We start from the raw sequence: 20,850 nt of genomic DNA on the forward strand, positions 1-20,850 counted from the left end.
TAAATGAACCTGGCTAAAAACCTATTCCTTGGGTTGTATGGTCATGAGGAGAGTCAGGCTTATGTTCCTTCAACCATAAAAAGAGGATTTCACATATTTACATAGATATATTTCCCCACAGTACAATAACCTTTTGGTTTACATCACCCTCAAATATTTGTTAATCACTTTACTCCACAGATTATTTTCCTGCAAAATATTCAAATTATCTTATTTCTTCCAGCTCATCACATTTTTTCAAGTAAATAGCATTTAGTCTACAATCTAAAATAAACAATGATATTGAAAAGGTCTACATTTTACAGATATCTTGCACAAGGTGTACAAACTATCACAAGATATTTTATTCTTTTACCACTGCAATATTTTGATGAAAGAAGTTAAGGAAACATAAATATTGTCATATAAGAAAAAATGCAAGTCATTCATTATTATCATACATCAACTCAGTAAGAGAATTCAAATTAGAACTCACACAGGACTCAGTTGCTTTTTTTTTTTTTGCATGGGCACACACTGGGAATCGGCCCCGGGTCTCCGGCATGGCAGGCAAGAACTCTGCCTGTGAGCCACTGTGGCCCGCCCAGGACTCAGTTGCTTTTGAAGCAAAAAAGATCTGGGTTTAATGTCAGGTTTGGTTACTCATGAAATGTCTGTCCTTAGGGGCTATTTAATCTCAATTTCACATTCAATGTCCTTTCCACTGCTTGATTACAATAATTAAAAGGCATGAGCTATGTCTTTGACTCCAGTGGAAATACAGGTATGTCAATCACTCTTGATATTGTTTTGTCGTGTTTTGTTTGGTTTTACTTTGCTTATGGGCAATGGACCGAATTTTATATAATGTTCCTTCCCATAAATTTTATAAAGTTCAGACCAACTGATCTAAATGACTCCTTTACTTCTAAATGTTCCTTAAATAGATGTTTCTGAATCTTGACCACCCACAGTTTTAATTACATTAAAAACACAATTTGTGGGTGGGCCGCGGTGGCTCAGCGGGCAAAGTGCTTGCCTGCTATGCCGGAGGACCTCGGTTCGATTCCCGGCCCCAGCCCATGTAACAAAAACAGGAGAAACAGAATACAATAAAACAAGAAAATGTTTAAAAATGTTTCCCTTTCTTCCTTCCTTCCTTCCTTCTATCCTTCCTTCCTTCTCTCTGTCTTTCCTTTAAAAAAAAAAAAAAAAAAAAACACAATTTGTGATGCAAGTAAACGGGCAATTTTGGGGGGCATTAATTCATTCTACAAAAATTTGCTGAGCGTATGTAAAATCGCAGATACACGGTAAGCACTGTGATAAGAATAAGACGAGCAATTGTTCTTATCCTCCAGATGATTACAGACTTCAGGTGAGAGGAGAGATGGCCCATGAGGAAACACAAGCAATCCAATGACTGTGCTTCAGTGTAGTGGAGTTGAGTGGTAAGGGTGAGGATGGGTGAAGGCACAGAATGTAAAGGGTGTCAGAAGGTGGGCCTCTACTGTAGGGACAGAATCAGGAAGGGTTTCCTTGAGCAGGTGATCAATGGCTGCGTTGAAGCTTGATGAAGCAGAGGTGATAGGTAGGTGTTAGGTAGCGAAGAGGGGATGAGGAGAAGGAAAGTATGAATCTGCAAGCAGAGCGGCTGTTGTGTAGAGTGTGTGAAAGTAGTGGTGAGTAACAAGATGTGGGCTACTGGAATTTTCAAGGACCATAAAGGGCTTAAATGCCATGTTAAGAAGTTTGGTCTTTAACGTGAATATTTTAAAGAGTCATTTAATGATTCTCAAGCAATGGAGTTTCATAGTTAGATGTGCATTATAATAAATTCACTCTAGCATTGAGAGATCAGATTGGCCAGGTTCAGCCTAGGGGCAGGGAGGCTCATTAGGATGATGTTATAGAGTTCCAGCCGAGACATCGTGAGGCCCTGAAATAAAGCTGTGGCAACAGGGTTGAAGATAGCAGAATATTTTTAGCAGATGATGAGGCTAGCCAAGACTCAGCATCTGATTGGCCATGACGGTTGAGCTTAAGGGAGGAATTTTAGGGTGACTGACAGAGTTCTTTCTTGAGTGGATGCAAAAGATGAGAAGTTTTATGGGAAACACAAATTTATACACTTCTATCCAGAGATGCTGTAAAGGCTGCTTATAGATGGTTATACAAATCCATGTTATATCCCTCTCTTTGGGCAGAATGCTGTGATCTCACCCTAATACAGTTTCAAATGAAATATCTGGAGGAAAGGAGACAGGTTAATATCATCCCAAAGGAAAAACATTGTTCACTGTTCATCTGACCTCATTTATGGTTCTTCAAAACTAACTATTGGTTTCTAACCAACATGAGGGACATTGAGGGGAAGTCACAGCCCAAAGCTACTTAATAATCTGAGGAGATGAAGAGTGAAAATCATTATGTTAATCATGCTCTAAGGCAGGGGTTAGCAAACTATGGCCTGTGGGCCAAGCCCACCCTTTAAAATTAGGTTTTACTGGAATGCAACCAGACCCCTTTATAGACTCACTGGTTACGGCTGCTTTTGTGCCATGATGGCAGAGTTGAGCAGTTGCAACAGAGACCCTATAACCCACAGAGCTTAAAGTAGTGACTGGCCCATTAGAGACGGTCTAACAGAAAATGACCCCCATTATAAGGGAAATGGTCCCCGTCAGAAGGGATCATTTTACACATCAATTTAGAGTTCAACCAAACAACAACCATATGATCCCTTTTATTTTCCAGCTTCACATTTAGGTTTGGGGTCATGTGACTCTTCTGTCTAATTGATTGTTAGTGGAAGGGAGCCTTCTACATCCATCTTTAACTCTTCAGATGATGTGACTACAAAATAAAGGATGGTCACTCCATTCACACTGAGTGCATGAGAATTAGAAGTAAATCTCTGTTAAGTTAAGCAGCTGAGATTCCAGGGTTTGTCTCCTGTAGAAGCTAGCATCACTTACCCTAACCAGCACAGAATGCAATGGGTCACACAGGTAACTGATCACACAGGCTCACACCAGAGGGTTTAGATTAGAAGGATTCATGTGCTCAGATCTAGAGGCAAGTGGATGGTGCCTCAAAACACAAAGGATGAGGCAGGATTAAAAAGAGGTATCTATGTGGAGCAATGAAATAGCAGTAATGGAGGAAAGAATAAAGAGAAGGTAGTAATATTAACAACACTAGAAAGAGGTTGGGCTGGGAACATTTCCTTAATTTTTTATTATTTTGATATGTTTTATTTTTCTAACTATTCAAATGGAAACCTGCTAAGCCATTCAGTCTAAGAAAGAAGACATGTTTTAACAAATGCACAGAAATTACATATGGAATTTTCCAAATTCCAATGTGTAAAATGAGTTTCACTTGTGCTTATTGTACTTCTCTCTACAACCGCCCCTCTTCCTGTGACGCACCCCGACCTCCTGCAGAAATCTACTTAGCAGGGGCGAGTAGGCCACCCCTGTGGACCAGATCCAACCCTCTCACTATTTTTGTAAAGCCAAGGTGTTAAGAATGTTTTTTCTCATTTTTAAATGGTTGGGAAAAAATATCAAAAGAAAAATAATATTAGTGACAAGTGAAAATTATATGAACCTGAAATTGCAGTGTCATAAATAAAATTTTATTGGAAAATGGCCATACCCATTCAGATTTGAGTAATTCCAGTAGAGACCACACACCCCACAAAGGCTTACATTTTTTATTCTCTGGCCCTTTACAGGAAAAGTTTGTGCTGCTGGCTATAGCGTGATGAGAGTCTCTCTCCGAAGCACTGAAACTGAACAGATACATCAATGGCTATGAAGGAGTCAGGACCAGCCACATAATTTGTACAACCTAGTGCAAAATGAAAATGCAGAGCTCCTTGTTCACAAAGCAGAAAAAGAAATATTTTTCCTTTCTCCCACAGTCTCTCTCGATCTGCTGCGGTGTTTTTATTGGCTACCTAGTCTCCCTCCCTGGGCCCCAGGGATACTACTCACAGGTGAGTGTAGACCCTTGCAGGCGCGGAGAGCTCTGCCCCATGACTCAACTGGGCACACATCCAACCTCGTTCTTCCCACACTCAGTCACAGGGTGGGCCTGGGGCACAGGGCTAGGGGAGCAGGTGACCAAGAAGCTCAGTCAGCAAGTGGGGAGCTAGTAGGAGGCAGTATCCTAGGGGAGCCAAGGCCCCAAGCCCCATGGTCCCCAATGGAACGATGTTGTTCCATCGGCCTTCACTGACAAAACTCGGATTCAAAGATAAAATCATTAAACATTTGAGGCGACTACTAAAGTGCATTAAACCTCAGGCACAGGGCCCTGTGAGCTGGCCCCGTCTCTTAATTAGGGATTGTGTAAGGTTCTACCGTCGGGATGTACTAGTGTCACAAACGGGCTGGCATGCATTTCCTATCCTTAGGATTCTCTTCATCAACAGGATTTCTTACAAAAGAGTTATTTAATGTTGTATAAAGATATACATGAAACAGAACGTATTCTGATACAACATAAGGAATCTCATGGCATTAATTGCAATCCAGATAAAATAGGTAGGTAAGATGCACAAAGGAATAAAATGAAAACATACAATTCCTGGTGAGGATGAGGGAGTGTGTACATTTACTTCAAATTTTCTCTAGATTGGAATCCAAGTTTTAAAGATCCACTTTTATGTTTCCTACTCCTGTTATTTTCAAATTATTTGACCAACGAACATTTCTTAAAATGTGGCATTTATCATTTGAATTCACTTGGTTTAATTACAAAGGGAACTCTTCAGCCTCCTAATAAAATGTCACATAGGAGGAAAGGGACACTCTCGTGTCAACACAAAGAAAAAGCAATGCTAGCAAAAATGAACGATGATATTAAATTATCAAAGTAAAACCAAAGTTCAAAATGAGTCCCTAGAGATGACAGCTGAATGTCAGAAAATTAGCAGGCTGACATTGGTAGATATATGTGGAGATGACAGAATTTCCAGACACTGGTCCAATGATAAATTATATTAACACAAAGCAATGTTCTGTGGGATTAAAATTAGGTGCTTTCTCAAATGCTTTAAAAAGGCGGATGGAGTAATAAAAATGTGCAGCCAGACCAGAGGAATTTAATTTTACAACCTAAATTGATCTGAAATATTTTATTTACATGACCTGTAGTGAAACAATTTAACTTGAAAGTTTTTTTTTTTTTCAGAATGATAGCCTATCTCAATACCATCATTTTCCCACTTACTAGAAATGCTACCTTTATCATATACTGAGCTTCCAAATATAGAGTGGGTTTACATTTTTGGTCTCTAGTATATTCCTATAGATCTACTTTTCTATTCCTGAGCTAATCACACTCTCTTAATGACTGCCTGCTCCTTTCCTACTTCTAGAGCTCCCATTACCCGAATAATTTTTAAAATAGCCTGTTTTTAATTTTATGAGTTCAACAACCTCTCAGATCTTTTTGAGGATATTGATGAGAATATTTTTCTGGTATGCATTCTGTTTTCTAAGAAGTTATTTTCCTTGTTCATTGAGCTTGGTTCCTCTCTTTTTTTCTTTGGCTATTAATTCTCCTTGAGTGTCAGGTGTTACTGGTGTCCTGTTTTCACTTGCCTAGGGCACTGCCTCAATTCTGTCTCCCATCCCAGTCTCCAAGCTAGGAGCTTTAGCAGCTCTTCAATTTACTTAGATAATTATGATCTGCAATGCAGCATTTCCTCACTTCCTCTTACCATATCCATAGTCACTGCATGACTATGATAACCACACCATGCTGTCCAAGCTTGAGATTTGTTGCACCTGTCTAAGAAGAATGCCAAGTTCATTCATTTGCCATTGGCACTGTCTCCATCTTCACCAGGGTTGGCTTGTGTGTTTCTTCTGATACCACTTTTTTTGTCTTTCAGAAATTCCCAAATGCCTCTTATGGTATCACTCCCTGTTTTTCATCACTACTATGGATTTATTCTTATTTTTATATTTCTTTTACCATTTCAATTGAATGTAGGGAAGGAGAAAATTTAAACAATTCTTCTGCCCTATAGATAATAGATACACGTAAGTAGAAAAAAGTATGACCAACACCAGGAAGTTGGAGTAAGTGTGAGTAAATACTGAGTACCTGAAGGGAGTGGACACTCTTTTAAGCACTTGAAATATGTTATCTCATTTAAGCCTATAATGTCATTACTAAAAGTAGCTATTAATATTTCCATTTTATAGACACTGAACTTGAGACACGGAGATGTTCTCACAGTCAGTAGGATAACTGACATTGAAACATGGGTCTGAGGAGTGATGTCATCAACATGGTGAGATAAGACATCCCCTGAAGAAACCTCCCCAGATTTCAATGAATAAAAGGACAACTCTCACTTGTTTAGAACCCTGGAAGAAGGTAGAGACTGGAGAAAGACTCCACAAAGGCTGACTCAAAGAAAAACAAAAATTCCAGGTAGTAAATCTCTGTCCTTAACCTTCCAGTCCACTTCCCTCCCCCTCACTTAGTCCCACACAGCGTGGGAGTTGCTCAGAGGCAGCAGCCCGGGTGCCTCCCACTGGGGAAACAGACTCTAAAGGAACTCACAGCAGTGAGTTAGAACCCCACACATCTCTAGGCACAATGACTCCAGTCCACAGAGACCCAGGGCCGAACACAAGCAGCTGAGGAAGACTGTATACAAAGGGACACCTGGGGGTGGGGTGGGGGGACCACGACCGAATGGCAGCTATCAGGGGAAGCCCTCCCTCAACTCAGTTTCTGCTGGATGAAACACCAACATGCAGAATGGACTTTTCTGGAGGAACTCACCTGTCTGGATTGGTTCTGTCAGGCTCTACAGGGTGGGATACTCTAATGGGGAAGAAACCAGAGGCAGAAAAGCCTCACAGAGAGATAAGGGCATGGGTGTTAAACTGAACTTCTTTAAGACAGGGGGGCCCCAGAACTGAAAAGTGTACGGAAAATGGGGCACTGAGTGAGGGAGAAACTTAAACAAATCATAGAAGCTGGGAAGCAAAGTCTACATAAAAACAAAAGGAAAAGCTCAAGATTCCCAAAGCAGAAATAGAGGAAAGGAAGCTTTCTGATCAGGTAAACACTGGTTATTCCAAAGGTCTAGAATAAGTTGGACCAAGCTTCAAAGAAGAGCCTTACACAAAACCCATCAACAATAAAACCCTAAACAAAAAGAGGGAGAAACTGACCTTCAGAGTTAACTCATCAAGATAATCAAATGCCTAGACATCAGCAAAAAATTACAAGCCACATGAAGAAATAAGAAGATTTGGCTAGTCAAGCAAATGAAAACTTCAGAGGAGATAGAATTTGAAACAACTAATCAAAGAAATTCAAAAAAATCTCCTAAATCAATTCAAGGAGATGAAGGAAATATGAGTAAAGAGATAAAAGGTATTAAGATAATGTGTGGACATAAAGAAGAATTTGAAAGTATAAAAGGAAATACAGAGGGTGGGCCACAGTGACTCAGCAAGCAGGGTTCTCGCCTGCCATGCCAGAGACCCAGATTGAATTCCCAGTACCTGACCATGTAAAAATAAAATAAAATAAAATAAACACAGAAAGTATGGGATGAAAGGCATAACAATAGAGATTTAAAATACACTAGAGAGAATGTTTAACTGGGGAGAATGTAAACATTTCGAAATGGACAAAGGTAATGGTAACAGGTTATTGTGAGAATAATTAACAGTGCTGCAGGGTATGTGGGTGTGGTGAAAAGGGAAGTTTGTGGTCATGTATGTCACCAGAAGGAAATCTGGAGGGTAAAACACGGAATGTATAACACAGTGAATCTTGTGGTAGACAATGTCTGTGATTAACTGTACAAATATAAAAAGAAAGTTCTTTCCTGAATTAGAGCAGATGTATGACACTATTATAATAATTTCATAATAAAGGGGTATGTGGGAAAAAATGTACCTATCACAAACGATGGACTATAGTTAATAATATTTTAATACTCTTTCATCAACAGTAACAAATGTACCACACCCATTCTATAGTCAATAATATGGGGAGGATAAAAAGTATGGGAGAATTAGGGCTTTCTTTTTTCTTTTTGTTTCTTTTCTGGAGTAATGAAAATGTTCTACATTTGATCATGGGGCTGTATGCACAACCGTGTGATGATACTGTGAACTAGTGTTTGTAAACTTCAGATGATTTCTATGCTGTGAATATAGCTCAATAAAATTGCATTAAAAATACACTAGAGGCATTCAACAGAAGATGAAAAACAGGCAGAAGAAAGTATCAGTGAACTAGAAGACAGGACAATCAAAAGCATATAGTCAGAAGAACAGAGAGAGAAAAGAATAGAAAAACTCAAGCAGTATCTCAGGGTTTTGAATGACAGCACAATGAGCAAAAATATACATGCCATGGGTATCCCAGAAGGAGAAGAGAAGGGAAAAGGGAAGAAAGGATATTTGAGGAAACAATGGCTGAAAACTCTCCAACTCTTATTAAGAGGCATCAATGTACATGCCCAAGAAGTGCAATTTACTATGAACAGAATAAAACTTAACAGACCTACTACTAAGCAAATACTAATCAGAATGCCAAATGCCAAAGATAAAGAGAAAATTCTGAAAGCACTAAGAGAAAAATTATTTGTCACCTACAAGGGCTTCTTAACAAGACTATGATCCTATTTCTCACCGGAAACCATGGAGGTGAGAAGGCAGTGCTACGATATATCTAAGTTAGGCAAAAAGGAAAACTACCAGCCCAAAATTCTGTATCTGGGAAAACTGTCCTCCAAAATGTGGGAGAGTTTAAAATAGCCACAGATAAACAGAAATCGAGAGTTCATCCACAAAAGATCTACCCTACAAGAATTACTAAAGAAAGTTCTGCAGCTTGAAAGGAAAAGACAGGAGAGAGCGGCTTACCCTAGTGTGAAAAAAATGAAGACTATCCATAGGGGTACTAAAAGGGCAAATACAAAATTCAGTAGTGCTGCATCCTCATGTACAACTCTATTCTTTAATTCCTATGAGGGTCAAAATACAATGTAACAAGAAAAATGTGTAGCTCTTGATAATGGACATGCAAAAGATAAAGGGTAAAAAAGGACAAAAACAACATAAAGAGGTGAAACAGAGGCATACGACAGCAGAGACCGCATATGCTACTGAAAATAAGCCGGTATCTTTTCAAATCAGTAGGTTACAGATGTAGATTTTATAACCAAAATATCATGGTAACCAAAAAGGAAATATTTAAGACACATTTTACATATTCTCAATTGAGAGTATTTAATGGAGAATTAAAGGAATCAGTCATATATATCATAAGAGATCAACTATATAGAAATGGAGGTTTCAATAAAGGAAAAGAGAGGCAACAAAAGAAGATACGGCATGTGAAAATAAAGGGCAGAACGGCCGAATGTAGTACTGCCTTTACAGTAGTAACACTGAATTTTAGTGACTTGAACTCCCCAATCAAAAGACACATTGGCAGAATGGATGAAAAAAGCATGATCCAACTATGTGTTGTTTATAGGAGACTCACCTTGGACTCAAAGACACAAATAAGTTGAAACTGAAAGGCTGGAAAAACATATTCCATGTAAATATCAACCAAAACAGAGTTGGGGTAGCTATACTAATATCAGACAAAATAGATTAAGTCAAAAGCTTTTATAAAAGATAAAGAGGGACACTAAATAGTAATAAAAGGGGCAGTCCACCAAGAAATAATAACAGTCATAAATATTTAGTCACCTAACCATGGTCGCCAAAAATACAGGAGGCAAACACTGGCAAAATTGAAGATAGAAACAGACACCTCTACAGCAATAGCTGGGGGCTTCCACACACCACTGTCACCAATAGGTAGAACATCTAGACAGAAGATCAATAAGGAAACAGAGAACATGAATATTATAATAAACGAACTAAAACTAACAGACAGAACAATGTCCTCCAAAATAGCAGGATACACATTCTCAAGTGCTCATGGAGCATTCATTCTCCAGGACAGACCACATGTTGGATCACAAAACGAGTCTTAACAAATTTCAAAAAGACTGAAATTATAAAAAGCATCTTCTCTCACCGTAATGGAAATCAACAGCAGGTGGACAGCTGGACAATTCACAAGAATGTAGAAGTTAAAAAATACATTCCTAAACAATCAATGGGTCGAAGAAGGTATTGCAAGGGAAATCATGAATACTTTGAGATGAATTAAAACAAGAACATATCAAAACGTATCACAAAGGAAGTGCTAAGTGGAAAACATATAGCCCTAAACACCTACAATGAAAAAGAAGAAAGAGCTAAAATTAAAGACCTAACTACACACATGGAGGATCTAGAAAAACAGCAACAAACTAATCTCAAGGCAAATAGAAGGAAAGAAGTAACAAAAACTGAGCAGAAATGAATGAAATTGGGAATAAAAAACAATAGAATTAAAACCAAAAGTTGGTTCTTTGAAAAGATCAATAAAATTGATAAACCCTTAGCTAGACTGACAAGAAATAAAGAGAGAAATAAAAAGGATCATGAGAGGAGATTATGAATGACATGGCCAACAAATTAGACAGCCTAGATGAAATAGGCAGACTCCTAGAAACACACAAATAATCTTCACTGACTTTAGAAGAAATATAAGACCTCAGTGGACCAATTAGAAGTAAAGAGATTGAATCAATCATTAAAAACTTCCCCAAAAAGAAACGTCCAGGACCAGACGGCAGCACAGATGACACTACCCATCATTTCAAGAATTAATAACAATCCTGCTCAAACTCTTCCAAAAAAATTGAAGAGGTGGTAGCACTACTTAACTCATTATAAGAGATCAACAGAGCTAGATTAAAATACTACAAGAAAAGGAAATTACAGACCAATTTCTCTTATGAATATAGATGTAAAAATCTCAACAAATACTTGCAAATCAAACCCAATAGCACAGTAAAAGAACTGTACACCATGATCAAGTGGGTTTTATTCCAGGTGTGCAAGGGTGGTTAAACATAAGAAATTCAATTAATGAAATACAAAACATTAACAAAACAAAGGGGAGGAACATATGATCATCTCAATTGATGCAGAAAAGACATTTGACAAAACTCAGCATCCTTTTTTCATAAAAAGTAATAGAAGGGAACTTCCTCAACATGATAAAGGACATATATGAAAAACCCACAGCTAACATCATCCTCAATGATGAGAGACTGAAAGCTTTCCAAGAACTGTAATAAGACAGGCATGGCCACTGTCATCACTGTTATTCAACAGTGTGTGAGAAATTCTAGCTAGAGTAATCAGGCAAGAAAAAGAAATAAAAGGCATTCAAATTGGAAAGGATGACCAGCCTATTTGCAAATGGCATGATCCTATATATAGAAAGTCCTGAAAAATCAACAACAAAGCTAGTAGAGCTAATAAATGAATTCAGCAACATGGCAGGATACAAGATGAACATTAAAAAATCAATAATGTTTCTTTACAATATTCATGAATATTGTAATTTGAAGAAGTAATCTAGAAAAAATTCTATTTATAATAGCAACTATAAGACTTAAATATCTAAAAATATATTTAACCAAGGATATAATAGAACGTACACAGAAAACTACAAAACATTACTAAAAGAAATCAGAGGAGACTTAAATAAACAGAAGGACATTCTGTGTTCATGGATTGGAAGACTACATATCATTAAGATGTCAATTTTACCATCTTACATTTACATGTTCAGTGTAATCCCAACAAAAGTTCCAACAGCCTACTTTGCATAAATGGTAAAAGCTAATTACCACATTTATTTGGAAAACTAAGGGAGTTCCAAATAGGCAGAAAATCTTGAAAAAGAAGAAATAATTTGGAGGACTCATACTTTCTGACTTTGAAGCATACTACAAAGCTGCAGTGGTCAAACAGCAATACACTGGCATAAGGATAGATACATTGATCAATGGAATCAAACTGAGAATTCAGAAATAGACCATCATATCTATGGCCAATTGATTTTTGACAAGGCTTCCAAGTGCATTTAATTGAGAAAGAATAGTCTTTTCAACAAATAGTGCTGGAAGAATTGGATATCCACATGCAAAAGAATGAAAAAGGACCATTATCTTATGCCATGTACAAAAATTAACTCAAAATAGGTAAAAGACATAAATAAAAGAACCAGGACTACACAACTATAAACAATGTGGAGCTGTATCATCAGGACCATGTGTTAGGCAAAGATTTCTTAGACTTTACCCCCAAAGGACAAGCAATGAAACAAAAATAGATTAATAGGACTTTTGTGCATTCAAGGAGCTTATCAAAAAAATTAAATGACAACCTACAAAATGGGAGAAAATATTTGGAGACCACATATCTGATATCTGATAAGGGTTGAATATAGAGAATCCATGAAGAAATTCTACAACTCAAATATAAAAAGTCAAACAACCCAGTTAAAAATGGGCAAAGACTGGAATAGACATTTCTACAAAGAGGAAAAACAAATGGCTAAAAAGCACATGAAAATATGCTCAACATCACTAGCTTTTCGGGAACTGAAAATCAAAACCATAACGAGATATAATTTCACACCCACTAGAATGACTAATAGAAAACTATAAGCATTGAACAAAATGTGGAGAAATAGGAACTCTCAATCACTACTAGTGGCAATATAAAATGGTGCAGAGGTGATGGAAGACAGTTTGACAGTTCCTTTCCTTACGTAAGTAAAAAACTACCATAGGATTCAGCAATCCTGCTACTAGGTATACATCCAGAAGAAAGCAGGGACACGAAAAGATATTTGTACACCAATGTTCAAGCAGCATTATCAGTAAATGCCAAAAGATGGAAGCACCCAAGTATCCACCAATGGATGAATGGATGAACAAAATATAGCATATACCTACAATGGAATATTATTCTGCTGTAAAAAGTAATGAAGTCCTGATACATGCGAAAACATGGGCGAACTTTGAGTACTTTGACCAGTGATATAAGTCAAACATAAAAGGTCAAATAGTGTATGATATCACGGATATGAAATAATTACAACAAGCAACTCAAAGAGTTAGAATCTGGAATACAGGTTACCAGGGAATAAGCCAGGGTTAGAGAATGGGAAGTTGATGCTTAATTTGTAGATTGATTTTAAAGGTTGGGAAATAGACGGTGGTGATGGTAGCACTTTATTGTGAGAGTACAGTGCTGAATTATACAGGTGAAATAGCTTTAGGTTGTTTATGTTACTAGAATAAAAATTAAAAGGCAGTACCTAGGACTATTTAACACTGAACCCTATTGTGGCCAATGAACTATAGCTATTAGTACAAGAGTGTTCTTTCATGAATTATGACAAATATATGACACTAATACAAGGTGTTGATAATAGGGTGGTGTGCTGCTTTGAAGCTGTTATGCACCCCAGAAAAGGCCATGTTCTTTGAATCCATTCTTGTAGGTGCAGAGCTATTGTGGGTGGGACCTTTTGATTAGGTCAGTTCAATTTAGATGTGACCCTACCCAATTCAAGGTGGGTCTTAATCCTTTACTGGAATGCTTTATGAGTAAGTAAAAGACAGAGAAGCTAGGAGGGAGAGATCAGAGAGGGAAATATCCAGACAGCTTGGAGAGGAAAGTCCCTGGAGAAGCAAGCAAGGACCACAGAAGCCACTGAAGCTGAAACCTGAAAGCAGCGAAACCTAGGAGGGGGGCCAGCAGATGCTGGCCGTGGCCGTTCCCTTGGGACACAGGTGTCCCAGGGGCCAGTAGCTTTTCTCCAGAGAAGGTGCCCTCTTCTTCATGCCTTAATTTGGACATTTTTCATAGTCTTAGAATTGTTCATTTGTAACCTAATAAAACCCACAATGTTCAAAATCAGTCCATTTCTGGTATATTGTATTCCAGCAGCTTTAGTAAACCAAAACAGGTGGTATATGGGAAAAATACACCAAATGTAAACTATGGACAGTAGTTACTAATACTATTTTTTTAAGAATTAAAGAAAAAAAAGAAATTAACACAACATTTAGAAATCATTCCATTCTACATATGCGATCAGTAATTCTTAACATCATCACATAGATGCATGATCATCATTTCTTAGTACATTTGCATCGATTTAGGAAAAGAACTAGCAAAACAACAGGAAAAGATATAGAATGTTAATATAGAGGAAAAAATAAAAATAATAATAATAGTAAAAAAGACACAAACAAACAAACAAACAGACAAACAAAAAAACCCTATAGCTCAGATGCAGCTTCATTCAGTGTTTTAACATGATTACTTTACAATTAGGTATTATTGTGCTGTCCATTTTTGAGTTTTTGTATCTAGTCTTGTTGCACAGTCTGTATCCCTTCAGCTCCAATTACCCATTATCTTACCCTGTTTCTAACGCCTGCTGGACTCTGTTACCAATGACATATTCCAAGTTTATTCTCGAATGTCCGTTCACATCAGTGGGACCATACAGTATTTGTCCTTTAGTTTTTGGCTAGACTCACTCAGCATAATGTTCTCTAGGTCCATCCATGTTATTACATGCTTAATAAGTTTATCCGGTCTTAAAGCTGCATAATATTCCATCGTATGTATATACCACAGTTTGTTTAGCCATTCTTCTGTTGATGGACATTTTGGATGTTTCCATCTCTTTGCAATTGTAAATAACGCTGCTATAAACATTGGTGTGCACATGTCCATTTGTGTCTTTGCCCTTAAGTTCTTTGAGTAGATGCCCAGCAATGGTATTGCTGGGTCGTATGGCAATTCTATATTGAGCTTTTTGAGGAACCGCCAAACTGCCTTCCACAGTGGTTGCACCATTTGACATTCCCACCAACAGTGGATAAGTGTGCCTCTTTCTCCGCATCCTCTCCAGCACTTGTCATTTTCTGTTTTGTGGATAATGGCCATTCTGGTGGGTGTGAGATGATATCTCATTGTGGTATTGATATGCATTTCTCTAATGGCCAGGGACATTGAGCATCTCTTCATGTGCCTTTTGGCCATTTGTATTTCCTCTTCTGAGAGGTATCTGTTCAAGTCTTTTCCGCATTTTGTAATTGGGTTGGCTGTCTTTTTGTTGTTGAGTTGGACAATCTCTTTATAAATTCTAGATACTAGACCTTTATCTGATATGTCATTTCCAAATATTGTCTCCCATTGTGTAGGCTGTCTTTCTACTTTCTTGATGAAGTTCTTTGATGCACAAAAGTGTTTAATTTTGAGGAGCTCCCATTTATTTATTTCTTTCTTCAGTGCTCTTGCTTTAGGTTTAAGGTCCATAAAACCGCCTCCAATTGTAAGTTTCATAAGATATCTCCCTACATTTTCCTCTAACTGTTTTATGGTCTTAGACCTAATGTTCAGATCTTTGATCCATTTTGAGTTAACTTTTGTATAGGGTGTGAGATATGGGTCTTCTTTCATTCTTTTGCATATGGATATCCAGTTCTCTAGGCACCATTTATTGAAGAGACTGTTCTGTCCCAGGTGAGTTGGCTTGACTCCGTTATCAAAGATCAAATGTCCATAGATGAGAGGGTCTATATCTGAGCACTCTATTCGATTCCATTGGTCGATATATCTATCTTTATGCCAATACCATGCTGTTTTGACCACTGTGGCTTCATAATATGCCTTAAAGTCCGGCAGCGTGAGACCTCCAGCTTCATTTTTTTTCCTCAAGATACTTTTAGCAATTCGGGGCACCTTGCCCTTCCAGATAAATTTGCTTATTGGTTTTTCTATTTCTGAAAAATAAGTTGTTGGGATTTTGATTGGTATTGCATTGAATCTGTAAATCAATTTAGGTAGGATTGACATCTTAACTATATTTAGTCTTCCAATCCATGAACACGGTATGCCCTTCCATCTATTTAGGTCTTCTGTGATTTCTTTTAACAGTTTTTTGTAGTTTTCTTTGTAGAGGTTTTTTGTCTCTCTAGTTAAATTTATTCCTAGGTATTTTATTCTTTTAGTTGCAATTGTAAATGGGATTCGTTTCTTGATTTCCCCCTCAGCTTGTTCATTACTAGTGTATAGAAATGCTACAGATTTTTGAATGTTGATCTTGTAACCTGCTACTTTGCTGTACTCATTTATTAGCTCTAGTAGTTTTGTTGTGGATTTTTCCGGGTTTTCAACATATAGTATCATATCGTCTGCAAACAGTGATAGTTTTATTTCTTCCTTTCCAATTTTGATGCCTTCTATTTCTTTTTCTTGTCTAATTGCTCTGGCTAGAACCTCCAACATGATGTTGAATAATAGTGGTGATAATGGATATCCTTGTCTTGTTCCTGATCTTAGGGGAAAGTTTTCAATTTTTCCCCATTGAGGATGATATTAGCTGTGGGTTTTTCATATATTCCCTCTATCATTTTAAGGAAGTTCCCTTGTATTCCTATCTTTTGAAGTGTTTTCAACAGGAAAGGATGTTGAATCTTGTCAAATGCCTTCTCTGCATCAATTGAGATGATCATGTGATTTTTCTGCTTTGATTTGTTGATATGGTGTATTACATTAATTGATTTTCTTATGTTGAAACATCCTTGCATACCTGGGATGAATTCTACCTGGTCATGATGTATAATTCTTTTAATGTGTTGTTGGATTTGATTTGCTAGAATTTTGTTGAGGATTTTTGCATCTATATTCATTAGAGAGACTGGCCTGTAGTTTTCTTTTTTTTGTAATATCTTTGCCTGGTTTTGGTATGAGGGTGATGTTGGCTTCATAGAATGAATTAGGTAGCTTTCCCTCCACTTCGATTTTTTTGAAGAGTTTGAGGAGGGTTGGTACTAATTCTTTCTGGAATGTTTGATAGAATTCACATGTGAAGCCGTCTGGTCCTGGACTTTTCTTTTTAGGAAGCTTTTGAATGACTGATTCAATTTCTTTACTTGTGATTGGTTTGTTGAGGTCATCTATTTCTTCTTGAGTCAAAGTTGGTTGTTCATGTCTTTCCAGGAACCCGTCCATTTCATCTAAATTGTATTTATTAGCGTAAAGTTGTTCATAGTATCCTGTTATTACCTCCTTTATTTCTGTGAGGTCAGTGGTTATGTCTCCTCTTCCATTTCTGATCTTATTTATTTGCATCCTCTCTCCTCTACTTTTTGTCAATATTGCTAAGGGCCCATCAGTCTTATTGATTTTCTCATAGAACCAACTTCTGGTCTCATTGATTTTCTCTATTGTTTTCATGTTCTCAATTTCATTTATTTCTGCTCTTATCATTGTTATTTCTTTCCTTTTGCTTGCTTTGGGGTTAGTTTGCTGTTCTTTCTCCAGTTCTTCCAAGTTGACAGTTAATTCCTGCATTTTTGCCTTTTCTTCTTTTCTGATATAGGCATTTAGGGCAATAAATTTCCCTCTTAGCACTGCCTTTGCTGCGTCCCATAGGTTTTGATATGTTGTGTTTTCGTTTTCATTCGCCTCGAGGTATTTACTAATTTCTCTTGCAATTTCTTCTTTGACCCACTCGTTGTTTAAGAGTGTGTGGTTGAGCCTCCATGTATTTGTGAATTTTCTGGCACTCCGCCTATTATTGATTTCCAACTTCAGTCCTTTATGATCTGAGAAAGTGTTGTGTATGATTTCAATCTTTTAAAATTTGTTAAGACTTGCTTTGTGACCCAGCATATGGTCTATCTTTGAGAATGATCCATGAGCACTTGAGAAAAAGGTGTATCCTGCTGTTGTGGGATGTAATGTCCTATAAATGTCTGTTAAGTCTAGCTCATTTATAGTAATATTCAGATTCTCTATTTCTTTATTGAGCCTCTGTCTAGATGTTCTGTCCATTGATGAGAGTGGTGAATTGAAGTCTCCAACTATTATGGTATATGTGTCTATTTCCCTTTTCAGTGTTTGCAGTGTATTCCTCATGTATTTTGGGGCATTCTGGTTCGGTGCATAAATATTTATGATTGTTATGTCTTCTTGTTTAATTGTTCCTTTTATTAGTAGCTAGTGTCCTTCTTTGTCTCTTTTAACTGTTTTACATTTGAAGTCTAATTTGTTGGATATTAGTATAGCCACTCCTGCTCTTTTCTGGTTGTTATATGCATGAAATATCTTTTCCCAACCTTTCACTTTCAACCTATGTTTATCTTTGGGTCTAAGATGTGTTTCCTGTAGAAGCATATAGAAGGATCCTGTTTTTTAATCCATTCTGCCAGTCTATGTCTTTTGATTGGGGAATTCAGTCCATTAACATTTAGTGTTATTACTGTTTGGATAATATTTTCCTCTAACATTTTCCCTTTTGTATTATATATATCATATCTGACTTTCCTTCTTTCTACACTCTTCTCCATGTCTCTCTCTTCTGTCTTTTTGTATCTGACTCTAGTGTTCCCTTTAGTATTTCTTGCAGAGCTGGTCTCTTGGTCACAAATTCTCTCAGTGAATTTTTGTCTGAGAATGTTTTAATTTCTCCCTTATTTTTGGAGGACAATTTTGCTGGATATAGGAGTCTTGGTTGGCAGTTTTTCTCTTTTAGTAATTTAAATGTATCATCCCACTGTCTTCTAGCTTCCATGGTTTCTGCTGAGAAATCTACACAGTCTTATTGGGTTTCCCTTGTATGTGATGGATTGCTTTTCTCTTGCTGCTTTCAAGATCCTCTCTTTCTCTTTGACCTCTGACATTCTAACTAGTAAGTGTCTTGGAGAACGCCTATTTGTGTCTATTCTCTTTGAGGTGCGCTGCACTTCTTGGATCTCTAATTTTAGGTCTTTCATAAGAGTTGGGAAATTTTCAGTGATAATTTCTTCCATTAGTTTTTCTCCTCCTTTTCCCTTCTCTTCTCCTTCTGGGACACCCACAACACGTATATTTGTGCGCTTCATATTGTCATTCAGTTCCCTGATCCCCTGTTCAAATTTTTCCATTCTTTTCCCTATAGTTTCTGTTTCTTTTTGGAATTCAGATGTTCCATCCTCCAATTCACTAATTCTAGCTTCTGTCTCTTTAAATCTACCATTGTAGGTATCCATTGTTTTTTCCAGCTTTTTCTACTTTGTCCTTCACTCCCATAAGTTCTGTGATTTGTTTTTTCAGTTTTTCTATTTCTTCTTTTTGTTCAGCCCATGTCTTCTTCATGTCCTCCCTCAATTTATCGATTTGGTTTCTGAAGAGGTTTTCCATTTCTGTTCGTATATTCAGCATTAGTCGTCTCAGCTCCTGTATCTCATTTGAACTATTGGTTTGTTCCTTTGACTGGGCCTTATCTTCAATTTTCTGAGCGTGATCTGTTATCTTCTGCTGGCGTCTGGGCATTTAATCAGATTTCCCTGGGTGTGAGACCCAACAGGTTGAATGATTTTTCTCTGAAATCTCTGGGCTCTGTTTTTCTTATCCTGCCCAGTAGGTGGCGCTCGTGGTGCTCATCTGTCTGCGGGTCCCACCAGTAAAAGATGCTGTGGCTCCTTTAACTTTGGAAAACTCTCGCTGTAGCGGGGGGGGGGGGGGTCGCCAGCTGAAGTGGCTTGGGGGAGTGCCACTCCGAATCTCCCAGCCAGCCCAGGGATCTGCGCACGGTGAGGGTCGCCGGCCTCCACGGCTTGGGGGAGCGCCTGTCCAAATTTCCCAACTGGCCCGGGGCGCCAAGCGTGGCGGGGGGGCACCAGCCGCCGCGGCTTGGGGGAGTGCCTATCCACCGTTCCCAGCCGGACCGGGAAGCCACGTGTTTGGGAGGGACCCCGGTTGCCGTTCTCCGTGGCTTGGGCATCTCCGATCCCATTCTCCCAGCTGGTCTGGGGGGCCGCGTGTGTGTGTGGGGGGCTCCAGCTGCCATGGCTTGATGGGATCACCTGTCCAATTCTCCCAGCCGGCCCAGGAAGGAGGGAGGGAGGGACTCCGGCCACCTGCCGCCCCGGCCCGGGTAAGCCCGCGCCCCTCGGCGATCTCACCGGAGCGGGTTCTCCCAGCCAGTCTGCCGTTCCAGAATGGGGTACGCTGTCTTCTTGGTCTCTGTTGTGGCTCCGGGAGCTGTTCTGTATCGTTTCTACTTCCCTAGTAGCTGTTCTGGAGGAGGAACTAAGACCCGCCTGTCTTACTAAGCCGCCATCTTCTCCGGAAGCAAAATAATACTATTTTAATAATTTTCCATCAATGTAACAAAGGTAACTACTGTTTAAAAATAGTACAATTGTAGGAGAGTGCTATCATCAATTGTAACAAATGTCCCACACCAATGCAACGTGCTGGTGGTGAGGTGGTGTGTGGGAATCCTATATTTTATGCAAGATTTTCCTATGGGTTTATAGGACTACATTTTTTCTTACTACACCACAATATAGAAACAGTAAAAAGGAGAAAACAGAAAGTTACAAGTACAGCCAAGGTTAGACCTAATAACTCTTGAGTTTCTTTATATCAATGAGAAATTTTCTTATTCTTCAGTCTATTTATAGTATTTAATTTTTAAAAAACCAGCATTGGTTTAAAAACCAATGTTTTTAAAATGGTTTATAAAACCGATGTTTTATAAAAACCAAGTGTTTTTATACAAACATTTTGGACCATGTATTAATATATATGATCACCTTCCAGGAAAAAAGTCAAATTATTGGGCTGTTAATATAATTCTGGGATTTAAAATATGTAAGCATGAGGGTAAAGCTTTTTAATTGAAAATGTGTAATACATGTTTCTTCATATGAATTAAATTTCTTCATACAAATTATCCAAAACTGGTTAGGGGAGGCTACATATAGCCATGAGAAAGAAAACAGAAGCTTTATTGTTTATCCTAGTTTTGGTCAGTAAAATTGTTAACTAACTCTGGATTCAATATAGATATAGAAGAACTGGAAAACATTTTGACCTCCAAACCATGGAATTTGTC

At 38.0% G+C, this 20,850-nt stretch overlaps 1 protein-coding gene across 6 annotated transcripts in view; it reads right to left on the reverse strand.

Moving 5' to 3' along the window:
- LOC143642843 (ankyrin repeat and sterile alpha motif domain-containing protein 1B-like) overlaps positions 1–20,850 on the reverse strand; it is an 887,705-nt gene that overhangs the window by 311,376 nt on the left and 555,479 nt on the right. The window lies entirely within an intron of this gene.

Source organism: Tamandua tetradactyla, chromosome 7, assembly GCF_023851605.1.
Source record: "Tamandua tetradactyla isolate mTamTet1 chromosome 7, mTamTet1.pri, whole genome shotgun sequence".
Classification (NCBI taxonomy): domain Eukaryota; kingdom Metazoa; phylum Chordata; class Mammalia; order Pilosa; family Myrmecophagidae; genus Tamandua; species Tamandua tetradactyla.